This window comes from Schistocerca gregaria, chromosome 3 (genome assembly GCF_023897955.1).
Source record: "Schistocerca gregaria isolate iqSchGreg1 chromosome 3, iqSchGreg1.2, whole genome shotgun sequence".
Taxonomy (NCBI): domain Eukaryota; kingdom Metazoa; phylum Arthropoda; class Insecta; order Orthoptera; family Acrididae; genus Schistocerca; species Schistocerca gregaria.
Genome location: NC_064922.1, coordinates 407,401,742 through 407,422,122, shown reverse-complemented (window position 1 = coordinate 407,422,122; position 20,381 = coordinate 407,401,742). Strand labels below are relative to the sequence as shown.

The window sequence follows — 20,381 nt, the reverse complement described above, 5'->3', positions numbered from 1 at the left end:
GATCGAACAGTAGGGGCAAAATAATACCTGCCTGTCTTACACCCTAACTTTCCTGTTAAATTATCGAAAGTCCGCCTGATTTCGCCGGAGGAATCCCGAGCAAGTAGCGAGACAACCACTGTCTCCCGGAAGTCCTCCTAACACTTTGGCAGTCAGTTCCGTATTTGCCACTGGTTCACCAACATCTCCAAGAGACTTTGATAATCCCTGAACTTCACTAATATATTTTGCAGCCGCATGAAACTAACATACTCTGTAACTGAAGAACTGTTCTTCCAGTGTACCTTTATTTGTTCCAGAAACAAATTTGTTTATGATACACTTTCAGACGATCCTACATACCATTTTGTATAGGACACTACTAAACAGTTTGCCGCTGGTCATACTCTATGCCGGGCGAAATAAGAAGCATCGCGTTTTGATTAAGCTCGTCTCACAGTCTCTGTGCTTATGTGCTTTCAACTGGCCTTACTTTACTCCCGTCAAAAACGCCCAGAGATGTTTCAGCACGAAACATAATTTCCATTCTGTGCTCCAATAATGGAAAATTACCTCCCTTATATTTCTACACACTGAAAACTTCGTTCATCTCTCTTTTATCTTTTTACTTTTCAAGTTAGATATCTTCTATGGAACTGAACACTTTTCAAAGATATTTTGATTGACACGACTAAAATAAAACGATACAACAGTTATGTAAACAAGTTTTACTACGCCTGTTACCTGCTGGACAGACTGTAATTTAGACGTTAGACTTTGGGGTGAATAACCTTCATTCCTTGAATTAAGGGGATGGCACGTCAAACACAAGCCACATGGCAGGTTCCATTAACAATAGTAACTTCACTAAAAAGAACACAAAGGATTAAACAGTGTGCGTCAGGCGTAGAAGGGCAAAGAAACAAAAACATGGACACACTAATAAGATACTCTTCACCTGCAGATGGACATCACATGATCAGGGACGGTTCGAGAACATTTTTCTACACAAGCGCCATAACATCTGGTTCCCCTCCCTCTCTCTTTTCCACATTAGCGACACGTCATTTGGGGCACCCTCCCCTTCCCTCTCTACCTCACATATTATTTGCATTTCCTCATCAAGACCTTTAAAAATAAATCTAAATCTGATGAGTGTGTAAACCTGTCCTCGCTACTAATTACGATACACCTTGTGTACAAAACTGCCGCTTGTGTCACTTGGACCTTAAAGCGATCCTGTGCACGATAATCAGTACAATAGGCCATACAATGTGTCAAGTGGATTGTTTTCCAGCAACCGAATGAACCACTTTCACTCTGCTGGTTGTGGGGTTAACGGCAGCCTACGCACGTGGCGGTAATTCCCTACTCTTGTTTGTTGCTGCTATAGTTCATTTCTTTTATCTTGGCGGCTCGAGCATGCCCGCCCCGACTCGGGAGATAGCTGCATTGCCAGTTCGAAACGACGCACGTGCCAAGAGAAGCAGCGCCATAGTATAGTATAGTTCGCAAACTTACGTTTGGGGGGAGGCGCAGTTTGTTAAGTAAAGCCACCAAGGACGCATTAACCCTTTCGCTGCTACAGAGACGTGCTCCCCGCATTCCGCGCTATACGCGATTTTGTTATCACTGCACTGCTCGCTGTTCTTTAATGCGGAAAAACGGTTTGTGAGAATGATACAAACACATTTTTCCTTGCTATCGCCTAAATTAGGAGACTTATTGCTTGTTTAGTTTAATTAATTTATAGAATATAAAGCAAGTGGTATAAAGAATGCTTTCTACAAACTTTCTATAAAACATAGTCTGCTATCAAGACTTGCTTTTCTTCAGTTACTTTATTTATGACTGAACCTTTCTAAAACTGAAGACACTCGTCCGTGCTCTGCATTGCAGTCAAGCTCTGGTAACGTCGTTCTCTGTTCATTTGCTGACAGTTTTGTACGTCAGATGCACAGAAAGAACCTAAACTCGGGCGTCATCATAAATGACGCGCACTATAGTCCCATACCAATGGCTGGGGGATGACACAGGATACTGGAGGGATCTCATTACTTGTTCTCGGATGGGAGGCGCAGACATAAAGAAGTTACAGTTTGCTTGGTGCACAACATTGCAATCATTCCTTGTGCTGGTCAGACACAACTGTCTGGAACTTTGGCTATGTTTAGGACTTCCCCCACGTGCAGTGCAGTCCCACAATGGATCAGTGTAAAATCCAACCGCCTGACAAGTTTGGATATGGCACGATTTGACCATTCAGCCAAATGGAGACCCTTTCAAACTCTGTTAGATGCCATTAATACTGTCTCATTCCTACTGTCTCATACAAGTTCACAATACATCTGTGGTTTTCAGGGTGATCATTGAACATCTGCTGCTGCTTACTTCTCATGCATACCCTGGCATGCCTGTTAATAATACAAAGCACGACCAACCCTAATACACTCAGGTGTAAATTTACGCAGAATTGCAACTATAAACGATTTACTTACCCACTGATGGAATATATATGTATGAAGTTAGATCAACATTAGACCATTTCTTTTGAGTGCTTCACGTTTTTGCGAGGCAGCGCCTTGTCTGTCTTTTGGCTCTGGCCCTAAGCACTATGGGACTTAACATCTGAGGTCATCACTCCCCTAGACGTAGAACTACTTAAACCTAACTAACCTAACAGCACACACATCCATGCCCAAGGCAGGTTTCGAACCTGCGACAGTAGCAGCAGCGCTGTTCTGGACTGAAGTGCCTAGAACCACTCGGTGGCAGCGGCTGGCTCCGTCTTGTGCCACTTGTAAGTAGCCTGTTCGCACGTCGGCAGTGCTGTAAACTGTATTAATATCACTGATAGCGGTCTGCGCCCTCTGTAAGAGCCTCTGTGGTTGGACGGACTTAAAGTTAGCAGTTAGTGGTTAGCAGTTAGCGAGCGACGGTTTTGGACGTGTGTCCTTCCTGGAGATTCATTGTTTGTAGGACCTGCTTTGATGCATTAATATATTTCCTAATATTTAGACAGTGGAATTATTGACGATTATATAATTTTTGGAACTGGATGTCACATGATTAAGGTAAATATGCTAAATACACTGTTCAACAAAAATTTTCCTTTGCTAACCATATGTCTACTAGTAGTTAGAGCCTAGAGTAATTAGAATCTTTTTACTCAGCTGGCTGTAGTTGCTGGTTGCTGCAATTGCTGTAGTTCGTGCTATGAAGATTTTTTGTGAGGTAAGTGACTTATGAAAAGGTATGAGCAATTGTTAGGATTTCTTCCAATTTAGGGCCATTCATTTGCGTTAATTATTTTAAGTAAGCTTGTCATTTTACGGCAGTCAGATTGCGTTGCGCTTGTGGATAATAAATCAATAGGCTAAGTTTGAGTCATCAGAGAATATTCTGTAGGTCAGTGTTGTAACGATAAAAACAAGTAACGAGACAGTAGGTTCAGTTGCATTCAGCACTTTCAGTAAAATCTAAGAAGTTTCACCCAACTTGGTTATTTCAGTGGACACAAACAAAGAAGTTTCAAACTGAATGCTTATTTTGTTTTCAACCAATAATATTTCACAAGAACAATTTATAAAAAAAGAGACATTTTTTTAATTGTACCGATTATTTTGTTGTAAGAAGTGCAGTCACCCATTTAGGTCAACTTACTACCCATCATAAATCGTAATCTGATAATTAGAAAGTGCTGACACGTTATGACCTACGTTTATGTTTCTTAATGTTGTATAGCCACTGCTTCATCCTTATGCACGGACACAATACACTTTGCCAGTTAAGTTGTGTCACGTATTAGGTAAAAGACAAAATAAATCTTCACTTGTAAAAAACGATTAATTGACGTGGAAAACATAACTGAGACAACAAAAGGTAAAAAATGAAACAAATCAAAAACTTGTCGTCTAGATATTTACCTATTTGAAATAGATAAAATCACTGGAAATTAGGGAACAGCTGTACATGCTCTCCTTATGTTGCTAGCGATATGTTCTAGAAGTGGATATTGAAGGTGGCAGCAGTACTAACTTGATTTAAGAGATAAGAAATAGGAGTTGCCGAACTGTCACGTCGGTCATCAGAAGCTGTGAGTCAGCTCTATTAAATCTAAATCATACTATGTTGCTCTGTTTGTAAGAGGTAATGACATAAAATCAGAAACTAAACATCGGAAGCTGACTCGAATTAGGCCTTCTATCAGCCTTCAGCCTCTCTGTTAGAAATGAATACATTATAATATGAATTTCATTTGTTGGAAAAAAACCGAAGAAACTAGATGTTACATCGGGTAATTTCACACTAGTTCAATTACATTTCGATAAAATTACGTAAGCCGTCTTACGAATGATGCACAGATTCTAAACCTGTTAGGTGCTTTTCCAACCAGAAAACCTAAAGCGATCTGTGGCTGGCTGATACTGTATGCGATAATGGCCACGCTTCACCAGCAATGTCATAAATTGATAAAACAGCATATGATTGAACGGTTGCTGAATCGTTATTTCGTAACCGTGGACCGAGTGAATATTAATTATTTCCACGAGCATTTCAACATTTTCTGCAGGAAGACAGATAACATTTAACCTTTTCCTGAGACTTGCTTGAGCAATGAGTTTCCTAGAAAACTCAGGAAATGACGTCAAGGGCACGTATTTAAATAAGCGGAAGCGGCGAACCCCTAACGGAAGCAGCCGCCACATCCTCTCAGTTCTCTAGCGAAAGGGAAGGAGACCACGCTTGTGGGCCTAGGCTGTCTGCATGAAGTTCTCCGTCGTTTTATACCTGCTGGGTATCTTCGTCACGCTGCTGACTTCCACATACGCTCAGGAATATTCTGTCCGTTTCCGTCGCTTCCCTCGTAAAGAAAGATGCAGAGATGGTACGGTGTTGGTCAGAAACAAATGTCGGCGGATACTGAGAGGTAGGTAACCACCTAAATCACTTTATCTCGCATCATTATCGCTGGATGAGTGCTGGGAAGGATTTGGGTCTGCAGGATTGTCACACAGACTCACAGTGTCAAAACGACTGGTGAAACAACTCTCCGTGCTGTTTACATCCCTGTTAGTCAACTTCCAGTCACGTGTAAAAGTAATGAACTCGATTCTCCCTCACCGGTTGCACCCAGCGGCAATGTGTTAATGAACTTGCAGCTATTAAGGTTCATCTTCCATCTCTTTCCGAATAGTATAGAAGTAATGTAGTGTTAATGTCGATTTTAATTCTCCCTGTACCATTGTTGTTGTTGTGGTCTTCAGTCCTGAGGCTGGGTTGATGCAGCTCTCCATGCTACACTATCCTGTGCAACCATCTTCATCTCCCAGTACTTACTGCAACCTACATCCTTCTGAATCTGCTTAGTGTATTCATCTCTTGGTCTCCCTCTACGATTTTTACCCTCCACGCTGCCCTTCAATGCTAAATTTGTGATCCCTTGATGCCTCAGATCATGTCCTACCAACCAGTCACTCCTTCTTTTCAAGTAGTGCCACAAACTCCTCTTCCCCCAATTCTATTCAAATACTCCTCATTAGTTATGTGATCTACCCATCTAATCTTCAGCATTCTTCTGTTGCACCACATTTCTGAAGCTTCTATTCTATTCTTGTCCAAACTATTTATCATCCATGTTTCACTTCCATACGTTGCTACACTCCATACAAATACTTCCGGAGAAGACTTCTTGACACTTAAATCTATACTCGATGTTAACAATTTTCTCTTCTTCAGAAACGCTTTCCTTGCCATTGCCAGTCTACATTTTATATCCTCTCTACTTCGATCATCATCAGTTATTTTGCTCCCCAAGTAGCAAAACTCCTTTACTACTTTAAGTGTCTCATTTCCTATTCTAATTCCCTCAGCATCACCCGACTTAATTCAACTACATTCCATGATCCTCTTTTTGCTTTTGTTAAGGTTCATCTTATATCCTCCTTTCAAGACACTATCCATTCCTTTCAACTGCTCTTCCACGTCCTTGGCTGTCTCTGACAGAATTACAATGTCATCGGCGAACCTCAATGTTTTTGTTACTTCTCCATGGACTTTAATACCTACTCCAAATTTTTCTTTTGTTTCCTTTACTGCTTGCTCAATATACAGATTGAATATGCGTATGAGCTCTAAAATTTATTGTTTCGAATGTATGCGAAAGTGTTAAGTTCTAATGGCAGATATTTTGAATGACAATATGATAACCTGTATGAAAGACATGTTTTTGTTTCATTATTTTTGTAAAAAACATCTTTATACACTGTTACATTTTTAGTTACTGTAATACGGCTTAGTGTTGACGATTATAAGCGTACACGTAGGAGGATTTTGAACTCTATACGTTGAAGCAAAATCTGTTACAGCTGTACAGGAAAACGGACCACTGGTCGGTATTAGAATTGTGAAACAAATAATTACTTTCGTTCGCCGTGATTCTTATCTCTTCTTTTCGTAGATGAAATAAATATTAGTCCTTTTAATACCGATTAAACTCTTAGCGGAAAGAAATTGTACGTCAGAGGCAGCACTGCTGCTGCCATCTGTTAAATACGTTGCGACTTGCTAATCTCGTCCCATTCTGATTAGTACACCCGGCTGCCGCTGCTGGCATCGACGTCTACTTCTGACAGCCACAGTTTACCTCAGTGTGGATAACAGAAATTATAACTTCAGAGCATACGTCCTTTCGTTGGTACATGAAAAGCAGTTTCAACGTAATAATTGCACGGACTCAGTGGCTGTAGATACATATATCAAAAGACACGACCAACTGTGTCATGTTTTTACAGAGGAGCGTGATATAGCTCAGGCTTCATCCTTATCGAGAGGTAATTACCTTAGAGTAAAACGGTTATTTAAAGTTTGAAAATGGTCCTGTAGCCAACGGTTAGCCACCCATTTGATCATACGTCAGTTTTCTGAAGGATCAGTCAATGTAACACACACAATTTTTTTATTGATAGTACAACAGCAATTAGTATTTTCAATGCAGCTGAGTGAATCATTATGTGAAATGCTCGAAGAGCTGCTATTCCTGCTGACGACGTCGTTTAACTAAATGCAGTTAAATCGATGAATTATTTGAATCGTGTCTACTGTCTCAGTGTTGACCAGTGAAATATGAAAATATTCATTTCGAAGTTCGGTTACAGCAATACTGGTTATTTAAAATAATTTTTTTTATATTGGAACATTGGTATTATTCTCCGTCTTTAACTTTGTTGCGCCACATGTGAACTACGTGTGGAACTAAAGTAGTTCCGCCAAGGCTGTAATTTTAACACTAGACACATTTGCGCATTTTGACCAGTTTCGGCCTCGTTTGGTACAGATATTACTAATTCTTTCTTAAAAGCTCAGAGCCCTAAAACGGAAATTTTGTCGTGTTTACATATTCCTAACACAGAGCTCGTTTTAGATTGAGAAAAGTAGTAATTTAAAACGGCATATGTGGGAGTCAAGACGAGAAGGTTCGCATCATATAAGATACACAAGGAAAATTTTGGAAATACAGTAACAGTTTTTTGTACGAATCGTTTTATTGTTTTACAAAATATTCGTCTTCAAATTTTGTACACCTATGCATGCGTTCCCATCGTTTGCGCATTGATGTACGTAGTTCTAAATCATGTCTCTGAGTAGAAGCTACACGACGACGTGAAGAAAATCTCTGTTCACTCACATTTAGTTTAAAATAAGGGGAAAAAAAGAAGTCGTTAGGAGATAAATTAAGTGAATGAGACATTAAATGGCTCGGTTCAAATGGCTCTGAGCACTATGTGACTTAACTTCTGAGGTCATCAATCGCCTTGAACTTAGAACTAATTAAACCTAACTAACCAAAGGACATCACACACATCCATGCCCGATACAGGATTCGAACCTTCAACCGTAGTGGTCACTCGGCTCCAGACTGTAGCGCCGAGAACCGCATGGCCACTCCGGCCAGCAGACATTAATATGATACTAATATGTTATCTGAGGGAGGAGAGCGTCACTAAGAAGAATGGAGCTGTTCGGCTGCTTTCCTTATTTCATCGATTGGTTGGGGCATACAAGTGAGTTGTGCATCATTCAACATAAACTGTTGTTAGATCTCTTCACGAAATTGTAAGGGGATTTCCAGTGTAGCCAAACAAACAAATTATTATTTCCTTTGAATTCCTCGGGGGTTGAGGTACTTTTTAGTGTTCTGTGCCTCAATAGCTAAATCGGAGCCCTTATAGGATCTGTATGTTGTCTTTGTCTGACAGTCTGTCCGTCCGACTGTTAAAAACCCTTTCTCTCAGGAACGGGTAGATATATCAATTTGAAATATAGGTCAAATACTGAGAGCTAGAGTCCCTCGGCCATTTTAAAAACTGAAACTGCTAAGTCCTTGCAGTCAAATGGTAAGACCATTTATTTCACATACACCGTTGACAAAAAACAGTGTGACCACCTGCTTAAGAGCTTGAATGTCCGTCTTCGGAATGAAATACATCATCGACTACGATCAGGACTGGCACAGTTTGTTTGTAGATCTGCGGAGGTGTGTGCCATTAGATGTCTACGGACAGATTGTGTAACTTGCGTAAATAACGGGCCGCTGATCTGCGTACAAGGTGACGACGCCCGATAGCAACACAGAGGGGTTCCATAGGATTTACATCAGGTGAATTTGTTCACCGAGGCATCAACGTGAGTTCACTATAATGCTCTTCAAACCACTGTAACACGTTTCTGGTTCCGAGACACAAACAATGAAACAGCTATGAGATGACATTGCTGTCGGGGAAGGCATCAAGCATGAAGGGAGGCAGGTTGTTACGTCTGGCACAGACGGCCCCTGCCAGGCATACTACACTGAAGACACCCCTGTGCACCAAATAACATAAACAAGCACTTGCAGGCGCAAGCAAGAGGAAAACAATTCTTCAAAATAAACAGAACTTGCTAGAGGCTAATGCTCATCTTTATCTGTAGAGGTCGCCTCCACTGAAGAATACTCAGTATTGTAGAAGACACAGTATAATGTCGTTTATTGAAACTGAACTACACTTTTCGAACAATCACTGTATACACACAAAGAAAACAAATAACCTGTAGACGACTATTCATCAAGAGCGTCGGTGAGGTCAGTCGGAGCTGGTACTAGCTCAGCGAGGAACTGGCTGTACTGCTGCCGCGCTGGCCTTATGAAGCCGGCGGAGGTCGGCGGAGTACTCCAACTACCCTGTGTCTGTGAGGCGACCGCTGGAGAAAAAGGTTCGCATTAGTCTCTAGCAACTTCTGTTTATTTTGTAGAATTGTTTTCCTCTTGGTTACGCCTGCAAGTGCTTGTGTATGTTATAGGGTACACAGGGGTGTCTTCAGTGTAGTCTGCCTGGCAGGGGCCGTCTGTGGCAGATGTAACAGTTGTTTCGCAGCTGTCCATGTGACTTTTATTACTACTGTAAGCATAGGAGTATGTCTCCCATAGCATAATATTGCTCCCACCAGCCAGCGTCTGTGGCAAGCTATGCGTTTCGAGCCGCCGTTCGTCTTGATGACGACACAGTGTAGCAAAAATGTGCTTCAGCCGAAGAGCAGACACGTTTAAATTGATCGACGGTCGAGTCCAGATGGTCCCGTGCCCACTGCAATCGTAATTGACGATGTCGTTAGGTAAACATGTGAACGCGTAGGGGTGCTCTGCTGTGGAGCTGTATGTTCAACAAGATAAGATGAACAGTGTGTTCCGAATCACTTGTGGGTGCACCAGCATTGTACTCTTTCGGCAGAGATGCCACAGATCACCATCTATACAACTTCACCTAGAAGAGAAGCCTCCGAACCCCATGATCTGAGAAGAGTCGTGGTCGTCCAACCATTTAGCGGCTGATGATAGTTTCCCTGCTCTACTTCTTTCCGTAAATGCTGACGACAGTAGCATGTGAACGTTCAAGCAGCTCCGCCGTTTTCTAGAAACCCGTTCACAGATTCTGCGTAATTATAATTTACCGTTTGTCAGAGTCGCTTATTCAATTTATTTCCCAATTTCCAGCCCATATCTTCGCCTGGGTGATTCCCCGTCCGTGTCTGCTCCACTTACACATTTTTGCTACTGCGTCACGTCCCCAAAACGCCACCTGGCAACGAATGTTGCAATGGATGGTGGTCATAATGTTTTGGCTGATCGTTCTATTTTGATACACGAAAACTCATCAAAACATACAGTATATATTACTTCCCACTGACCTTACCATGAAATTTTGCAAGAAGCAAGATTTCACAGCAGAACTAAACGAAGAATCCTAAAAATTGAATTTCCAATCATGTAATAATTTTTTTTCATTTGCTACACATATGAATGTCTCTCAGTATGTCTATTATGACACCTTTTCCTTAGTAACGGTAGACGTATTAAATTTATGTCACATACTGAGGCAGATACTGCCTTCACATTGTAATAAATGCCAACTTCGGATTAATGCAATCAAAAGATACGGCCATTTATGTCACATATTTTGACTCTCGCAAAATCGTATATCAAAACCTATAAGATACTACCCGTTGGCTTAGAATAATGAAATTTGGTAAACAGTAAGAATTAAAAAGAAAGTGAAGGAAAAAAAATGAGAAAATTATTAACTTGTAATAATATCTAGCGAAAAAAAGTAATTTACCGTCTTCCCGACTGCCTGTCCGTCTGTTGAGAACGAATGGGCGCATCAAGCTAAATTTATGTTACAAACTAAGGTAAATAATTCCAAGGCGAGACAACAAATGCATCCTTTTAAGTCAACGCAGTCAAAAGATACGGCCATTTACGTCACACAATTTGAGATTGGAAAACTCACTCATTAAAACCAATAGAGTACTTTCCGTTGATCCAGAATAATGAAATTTGGCAAGAAATAAGATTTTACGTTGGAAGCAGAGCAACGAAAAATCAGAAAATTTTTAATTTTCAAATATATCACACGAAAAAATTTGCTTTTGAAGTTTGTTTTACTACTTTAAACTCAAAATTAAAACATTCCTGGGAGCGATTTCTTGCAATTATCAATATCGATAAGAGGCAAAGTGTCATTCACTATTCTTGTCAGGGATAAACTGTCTATATACATAAAGATTTTGGATTCAGTTCATGTTGGAATACTTACTGCTTAGTTCCCGGGTCGTAAACACAGATACTTGAGTTTGATTATTTCAAAAGTAATTGCTATAACTCTTAACACATTTATCCCACTGTGACTCAAGACGGTCAACACTTTCATGCAGAAATGTTTGCGGTTGTCTCTAGAACCATGATTATGTCTAGATGTGCACATCTTCGTCCGAAGCAAGTCGACGGTCATGAGTGTCCTTCTTCAGACCTTGTATGGGAATAGATCGAGATCGTAGACGAGCACAGATGTGGCAAAGGTAGTTTCGACTAAGCTGAAAAAATTTCTCTTGGACGCCGTTACATTGTTTCGATTACGCTTTAGAAATGTTGCTGGAAAGGTCTTACATATCCTTCATACAGCCCGATCCGTCCCCATAATAGTTTCTGTGAAATTATCGTTCAGATAATATACGGAACATGTAAATAACTAAATAACTGTCCATCTAGTATCCAGCATTCTTCTATAGCTCCGCATTTCCAAAGATTCTATTCTTTCCTTGTTTAAGCCGCTTGTCGTCCACGTTTTGCAACGCTTCGGTCAAACAACTTCAGAAAGGACATCCTAACATTTGGACTGATGTCAGTTTTTAGCAAACTAGTATTTTTCCGAAATGCTGTTTTTGCTATTACCTTTCTGCGTTTTATATCCCCTCTACGTCGACCATTACTAGTTATTTTGCTGACCGAATGCGAAAAGTCGTCTATTACGTTTAGTTCATGTCCCATCCTAATTATCTCATCATCCCCTGATTTAAGTCGACTACATTCCATTATGCTTGTTTAATTTTTGCAGATGTTCGTGTTATAATATGTTTTCATCACTCCATTCGGTTCAGCTGTCCTTCCAAGTCCTTTGCTGTCTCTGACACAATTAGAGCGTCATCAGCAAATCTGGAACTTTTTAGTTCCTTTACTGAACTTTAAATTCCCTTTTCATATACTTTATTGGTTTAGTTTTCTGATTGCTCACTGTACGGACTGAAAAACATCATTAAATCGAATATTCTTACGAATGGAGTTAAGGTGATAGAAAAACTCCAGTAGTGTCACCATGAGACCACACTATCAAAGTATCGTACTCATACAGCAAATGTTCAGTTGATTTAATGATCACGTTTTAGCACGCTGTCCTTAAAATAATTCCTAAACATAATTACCACCAAGGAAGAAAGAGGGCTGCCCATGGTGACCCCATCTACTTCCTCAGAAACTTCATGGTCAAATACTAATTAGGTTTGAAGAAAGAGCCTGCCAAAACCGAGTGGGTGGTGTCCACCTGAACTTTGTTTTGATACCATTTCAAAGCTAATAAAACTGTATCACGTGCTTAGACCAAGAAGAAGCCACTTCAAAGGTCTAAGCCAGTCGAAGGCACACCACGTCTGGTGTTATGTTACATATTTGTTTTCAGTGTGTCAATTTGAATTTTATGTTAACCATGTGTTTCCATAAGTCATTTATATTCATTGCCACCGAAAGAGAAGTCGAATAATTCTGTGGCATGTGACTGCTGGTTCTGACCAGGCTCTCTTATCTTCAGTAAGTGAAAGCCTGAATCAAAAATTAAACTAAAGGAATAGTGCCGCACGTCTTCTTCCACCAACACGAGAGAGATAACTTATTAAGAGAGTACAGGAATAGCGCCAGTAATTAGCTGTTACCATTTGATTGGTCGTCACGGATCACCTAAAAGCTAGCAGACGGTATTGAAAAAGAAAATAAAAATAAACAAGGAAAAATAGTAAATAAAATCCCTCAATCAAATATAGATATACTTAGTCTTAAAAAAGGCAAGTCCCATTTTAAAATACTGTATATAAAGTTATCATGGCTACAAAGTTTGTAATAAGGAAGTATGTCAATCAATCAAGAATAATCTTCTTAATTTCAGTATATCAGGCCACTACGTTCAGATAATACTGAACTGTTCATCAGAAACTTCTGTTCGATATTTAATTTTTGTTCAAGCCGAAAATAATCTGACAGAAATAACTAGCTGATAAAAATCCATTCAACATAACAATAAATTGTAGAGACCCATTTTTAATAATACGTATTCTGATGCTTCAACAATGATCTGAGACTATAGAGGCTAGAAAGCCAAGTTTCTGCCCTCACACAATACGTGAAGTGGAGGCGATACTTACAATTTTTCTCATTAAAAGGTAACTGAAACTTTGATTTTAACAATGGAGAGAATGGTTTATTAGAACCACACACATCGACTAGCGGTAGAACTAGTATAATATCTCAGAAATTCCCAAAGTAAATGCGACTGTTATCGTTTTTCATTTGTCCAAGCGAAAGAATAGAGCGCCAGTTTTCAACAATGAATTTGAAACTCCTTCGTTTTGACAAAAGACAGAACTACCATTCGTCGCTGGATTCATGTTTTTGTTGTACTGCGAGTGATTAATTTCATTGCTTCCACAGGAGAAGAAGACGAAATATCAATTTGGTTAGGAGCGTTTAGTGTCCTTACGATTCTTCAAAAATACGTGTCAAGTATTTTGTTATGTGCTTATAGGAAATGATATTTACTTCTATCCATAACGTCGGATTTTTACACAAATTGAGCGTTTACGTATTATGACGTTTGCACAATCCAGTAAAGAGAGCGCAGCAGCAACAAGATTGCAAGCATAACATACTAGAACGCATTGCTTACAGAGAAAACATATAAAAGTTAAAAATAGATATTAACATTCTGTCGTCAAAAGAAAAATTCGGAGTAGGTATTAAAATCCATGGAGAAGAAATGAAAACTTTGAGGTTCACCGATGACATTGTAATTCTGTCACAGATAGCAAAGGTCTTGCAAGAGCAGTTGTACGGAATGGATAGTGTATTGAAAGGAGTATATAAGATGAGCATCAACAAAAGCAAAACGAGGATAATGGAATGTAGTCGAATTAACTCGGGTGATGCTGAGGGAATTAGAATAGGAAATGAGACACTTAAAGTAGTAAAGAAGTTTTGGTGTTTGGGGAGCAAATTAACTGATGATGGTCGAGGTAGAGAGGGTATAAAATGTAGACTGGCAATGGCAAGGAAAGCGTTTCTGAAGGAGAGAAAATTGTTAGGATCGAGTTTAGATTTAAGTGTCAGAAAGTCATTTCTGAAAGGATTTGTATGTAGTGTAGCCATGTATGGAAGTGAATCATGGACGATAAATAGCTTGGACAAGAAGAGAATAGAAGCTTTCGAAATGTGGTGCTACAGAAGAATGCTGAAGATTAGATGGGTAGATCACATAACTAATAAGGAGGTACTGAATAGGATTGGGGAGAAGTTTGTGGTACAACTGGACTAGAACAGGGGGTCGGTTGGTAAGAAATGTTCTGAGGCATCAAGGGATCGCTAATTTAGTATTGGAGGGCATCGTGGAGGGTAAAAATCTTAGAGGGAGACCAAAAGATGAATACACTAAGCAGACTCAGAAGGATGTAGGTTGCACTAGGTACTGGGAGATGAAGAAACTTGTACAGGATAGAGTAGCATGGAGAGCTGCGTCAACCCAGCATCAGGACTGAAGACCACAACAACAACAACAACAACAACAATAATGGGACATTCCACTCGCTTGCGACGCTCAGTTTAAGACTGACACAAGCTGTTAATGAAAATAATAAAATTTCAACGTTGGTCATATATTCATAAATTTCCGAACGAAATTAGCAGACATTCCATAACTGAATATTCAAGAAGTAGTGGACAAAATAAAACTATCGCATAACATGTTTATAAATATGAAACGAGATGGTTACTTAAGTTAATGAAGAGCACAACTCTGACAACTGGAGACGCCGAAACTGACAAACGTTTGCGCAGTCTTGTGCTCGATTTATCGAAACATGAGATAAACGTGGCAATTCGGTCAAAGGGATGCAGAAATAGCACTTTAAGTGTTCGCATCTGTTCGTGAAGTGAGTTGGTATTACTTGAGTATACAACAGACACTTCAACTTGGCTCACAAGTAAAAAATCACTGAGCAACTTAGTGCCTAAGCTGCGTATTTGATGAAAGCTGTTGCTCGATTCCCCTACGAAACACACATATCGTAATTCTAAACAAAGTCTTGTGAGCCAGCTTTATTTTACGATGTATATGCTTTCGAATAACGCTGCACTACTTTTAATTTCTACAGTCTGTTAATAGTAGTGATAACTGATTCCTTTCATTCTCTTTTTACAGTTTGATGGCCATGGAGACAACGGGTGAAGAATGATACCTGGAACGAGCGAAAACTGCGAGATGAATGATTCAGTACTGTATTACTGTATATGTACAAACGTTTAAAACAGCAAGGTGTTCAACAAAGAATCAATGTCATAAGGACATAGAGTTTCTCATACATTGCCTCTTCGTCTATCACAGTTTTGTAACTAAAGCAAAATTACATTTCGTGTAAGATGGAATATCATGTTTTTCAATTTCTGGATTATGTTTCCTTATTCTTTGAGTTTCTCAAACTATCTGTTCGATTATCATTCTTGGGAATACGGACTATCAACAAACTTTGCCCTCGAATTCAGTGTCTCCACTGCAATGCTCACTACAGCGAGTTATGACCTATTGAAGCAGCCACGAATCATCTAGTAAGATGAAGTGTTATATACGTTACTTTTTGAGATGATACCAGTCAGGAAAATGCGGAACACCAAGTACTTGTAACATTTGACGCCTCCTCGAACTTTTGGTCTTGGACCATACTGGTGCTTTAGATGGCATTTATCTCAGCAACGATATGTGCTGGTATCGCATTGTATATCTACAGCTGTATCTACATCACTACTCTGCAATTAGCACTTACGATTATGGATTTCAGCGTGCAGGTTACCTGAACCCATTTTCAAATCATCCTGCGAGATGAAAAGTCAGTATTACAATATATACTATATATTGTGTACAATATATACTATAAGTTGTTTCAAAAATTATTGAGTACACATAACCAGATACAGAAAGTATCTTAGCAGAATATATGTATAAACAAACAAAACAGTGTTTTCCGATATTTATTGGCTACGAACCAGGTCAAGAATCACACGTATATGTATACCAAAGTTTCAAACAATGAACAATGGCAGAACAAACACATAAATAGTAGTCCACTCCCTCCGCTGCCACAAGGTAGAGGGTTCCGTATTAGGATGTAGGAAGTGTCTTTATTACAATTTACAATCATCAAGGGTAAACCAATTAGTGGAATAAAAGTACAACTCAGTTTCCGCACTTGAGCCCTTTAAACTTTTTCCAAGAACAGCAGGGCATTTAAAACCAACTAACAGTAATACTTAAATGCATGGTACATCCATACTTCGACTTTCAAAAATTCCTCTACCGTTCCACTACTCTGACAGCGCGCCTGAAAAGATTTTGACTCGTGGGCTCTACCTTGGCGTAAGATTCGTTGCACATGTCCTCCCACCGCCACGCCACACTGTCTGATCGGCGGGAGGGAAGAGAGGGGTAAATCGCAACCATGCCGCATTTAAATGGCAATTGAGTCGCACTACCTACACTGTTGTTCTTGTGGTCTTCAGTCCTGAGACTGATGCAGCTCTCTATGCTACTCTATCCTGTGCAAGCTTCTTCATCTCCCAGTACCTACTGCAACCTACATTCTTCTGAATCTACTTAGTATAGTCATCTCTTGGTCTCCCTCTACGATATTTACCATCCACGCTGCCCTCCAATACGAAATTGGTGATTCCTTGATGCCTCAGAACATGTCATACCAATCGATCCCCTCTTCTGGTCAAGTTGTGCCGCAAACTTCTCTTCTCCCCAATCCGATTCAATACTTCCTCATTAGTTATGTGATCTACCCATCTAATCTTCAGCATTCATCTGTACCACCACATTTCGAAAGCTTCTATTCTCTTCTTGTCCAAACTATTTATCGTCCATGATTCACTTCCACACATGGCTACACTCCATACAAATACTTTCAGAAATGACTTCCTGACACTTAAATCTGTAGTCGATGTTAACAAATTTCTCTTCTTCAGAAACGCTTTCCTTTCCATTGACAGTCTACATTTTATATCCTCTCTATTTCGACTATCATCAGTTATTTTGCTCCCCAAATAGCAAAACTCCTTTACCACTTTAAGTGTCTCACTTCCTAATCTAATTCCCTCAGCATCACCCGATTTAATTCGTCTACATTCCATTATCCTCGTTTTGCTTTTGTTGATGATCATCTTATATCCTCCTTTGAAGACCCTATCCATTCCGTTCAACTGCTCTTCCAAGTCCTTTGCTTTCTCTGACAGAATTACGATGTCATCGGCGAACCTCAAAGTTTTTATTTCTTCTCCATGGACTTTAATACCTACTCCGAAGTTTTCTTTTGTTTCCTTTACTGATTGCTCAATATACAGATTGAATAACGGGGAGAAACTACAGCCCTGTGTCACTCCCTTCCCAACCACTGCTTCTCTTTCATGTCCCTCGACTCTTATAACTGCCATCTGGTTTCTGCACAAATTGTAAATAGCCTTTCGCTCCCTGTATTTTACCCCTGCCACCTACAGAATTTGAAAGAGAGTATTCCAGTCAACATTGTCAAAAGCTTTCTCTAAGTCTACAAATGCTAGAAACGTAGGCTTGCCCTTCCTTAATCTAGCTTTTAAGATAAGTCGTAGGGTCAGTATTGCCTCACGTGTTCCAACATTTACTACCTACACTAATGGCCATTAAAATTGCTACACCAAGAAGAAGTGCAGTTGATAAACGGGTGTTCATTGGACAAATATATAATGCTAGAACTGACATGTGATTACATTTTGACGCCATTTGGGTGCATCGCTCGTAAGAAATCAGTACCCAGAACAACCACCTCTGGCCGTAATAACGGCCTTGATACGCCTTGTCATTGAGTCAAACAGAGTATGGATGGCGTGTACAAGTACAGCTGCCCATGCAGCTTAAACACGACATTATAGCTCATCACGGGTAGTGACTGCCGTATTTTGACGAGCCAGAAAGGCCCGTACAGGACCTGCAACATGCGATTGCGCATTATCCTGCTGAAATGTAGGGTTTCGCTGGGATCGAATGAAGGGTAGAGCCACAGGTCGTAACACATCTGAAATGTAACGTCCACTGTTCAAAGTGCCGTAAGTGCGAACAAGAGGTGACCGACACATGTAACCAATGGCACTCCATACCATCACGTCGGATGATACGCCAGTATGGCGATGATGAATAAACGCTTCCAATGTGCGTTCACCCCGATGTCGCCAAACATGGATGCGACCATCTTGACGCTGTTAACAGAACCTGGATTCGTCCGAAACTATGAAGTTTTGGCATTCGTGCCCCCAGGTTCGTCGTTGAGTGCACCATCACAGGAGCTCCTGTCTGTGATGGAGCGTCAAGGGCAACCGATGCTATGATCTCCGAGCTGATAGTCCATGCTGCTGCAAACGTCGTCGAACTGTTCATGCATACGGTTGTTGTCCTGCAAACGTCCCCATCTGTAGACTCAGGGATCGACACGTGACTGCACGACCCTTTACAGCCATGCGGATAAGATACTTGTCATCTCGACTCCTGGTGATACGAGGCCGCGGGGATCCAGCACGGCGTTCCATATTACCCTCCTGAACCCACCGATTCCATAATCTGCTAACAGTCATTGCATCTGGACGAACGCGCGCAGCGATGTCGCGATACGATAAACCGCAATCGCGATAGGCTACAATCCGACCTTTATGAAATTCGGAAACGTGATGGTGTGCGTTCCTCCTCCTTACACGAGGCATCACAACAACGTTTCACCACGCTACGCCGGTCAACTGCTGTTTGCTTTTTGCCCGATAAGTACGGAAGCAAGATAGATTAAGTAAGTGATGAGATACAGATAGGATGTTTACATAAAGTTAGATTGGAGATACGCTATAATAATAAAGATGTGAGAAGTTTCCAAGAGGTCTCTCCAAAGGGCAAGTTCAGAGCTCATCTATAGGGTGCAGTGCTACTAAAATACTTTTATAAAAAGTATTTCACCTAGCCACATCAGAATGTTATTATAGATACTTACCTGTGTGCTGATTGAACAGTTACATAGAGAGCTTCAGTGGCCTTCAGTAAATGAAGCAATTAATTATTTATTAGCTTAAAGTGGTACTCTACCAGCCCCTGCAGCTAGTGAGGAAGGTAGATTTTGTCGGCTGCGCTTTCGGCGGTCTGCACCGGCTATGTAAATAAGAGCGCTATGAGCTGGAGTCAGGCCTCAGTTTCTCTTCTAGATTCGTATCAGGGCGTACTCCGTGTCGGCAGCCATGTCGTGTCTGTGCATTTGCAAGGAACTGCCTTGGATGCCGTATTACCTAAGTCGGTATGCACGTAACAATGAGTTCGCATTGTGGTAAAGTGTTAATTGCGGAACGACCTCAGTGATTTATTCTCAGTTTGCGCGTGTCGCATTTTCACGTGTCGGCGTAGGACAGACCTTGTACCATTACTAGCGTGGCGTTTGATGAGTATTAACATCACATTTTGGCGAACATTCACTTTGAACATTTACACGGATAACGATTATTGAACAATTTCGTTATCTAGGGATAATAGGACCCGTGCAATTGACTCTGGACAGCTCTGATGATACAAGAGCTGATAGTAACATTGCTTCAGTAAACTTTTGTCTGGAACTTTACACTTTACCGTTTTCAGAATATAATGAAAATTGTTATAGTAAACTGCATTTTCTGTGAATCCCAGACATCATCCTAAATCCTCAGCGTAATGAACTTCAATGATCAACAACTTTATTTCTCCATCAGAGTGGGCACAGTGAACTTTAATTGCAGGCATCACGTTTTTGCTAATCACTTTCTGGTTGCCAACATTGTAGTTAGAGAGGCTGTTATGAGAACGGGAACAATAGAAATATTCCACCAGCCTCGTCACAGGCGTGCATTCATATTAGGTTTCATCCATTCCATTTACTCCATTCCTCTCCCATATAACCTTAAAATGGTTTTATTTGTTGAGACATGAAGCGGTTGCTATTGTGAAGTAAGTCATACCAGAATAACAGCAAGCTCCTTATTTCCCTGTCTAAGTTGCACTTTCATAGCTTGTGAATCCCTGCAGACTCATTTACATACACATCTACATCATACTCCGAAGGACACTTAATGGCGTGTTGCGGAGGGTACTTACGCTACCACTATATGAGCCCTCCAACCTAGTTCCGGTCACGAATAGTACATGGGAAAAATGTTCGTTGCAACGATGCACTTCTGCTAC

General features: G+C 40.4%; 1 long non-coding RNA gene across 1 annotated transcript; it reads left to right on the top strand.

Moving 5' to 3' along the window:
- Positions 1-4,682: 4,682 nt before the first annotated feature.
- LOC126354310 (uncharacterized) lies at positions 4,683-15,535 on the top strand. Its single transcript, XR_007565297.1, has 2 exons — positions 4,683-4,909; positions 15,312-15,535. It is a non-coding gene; the product is annotated as an uncharacterized LOC126354310 (long non-coding RNA).
- The last annotated feature ends 4,846 nt before the right edge of the window (positions 15,536-20,381 follow it).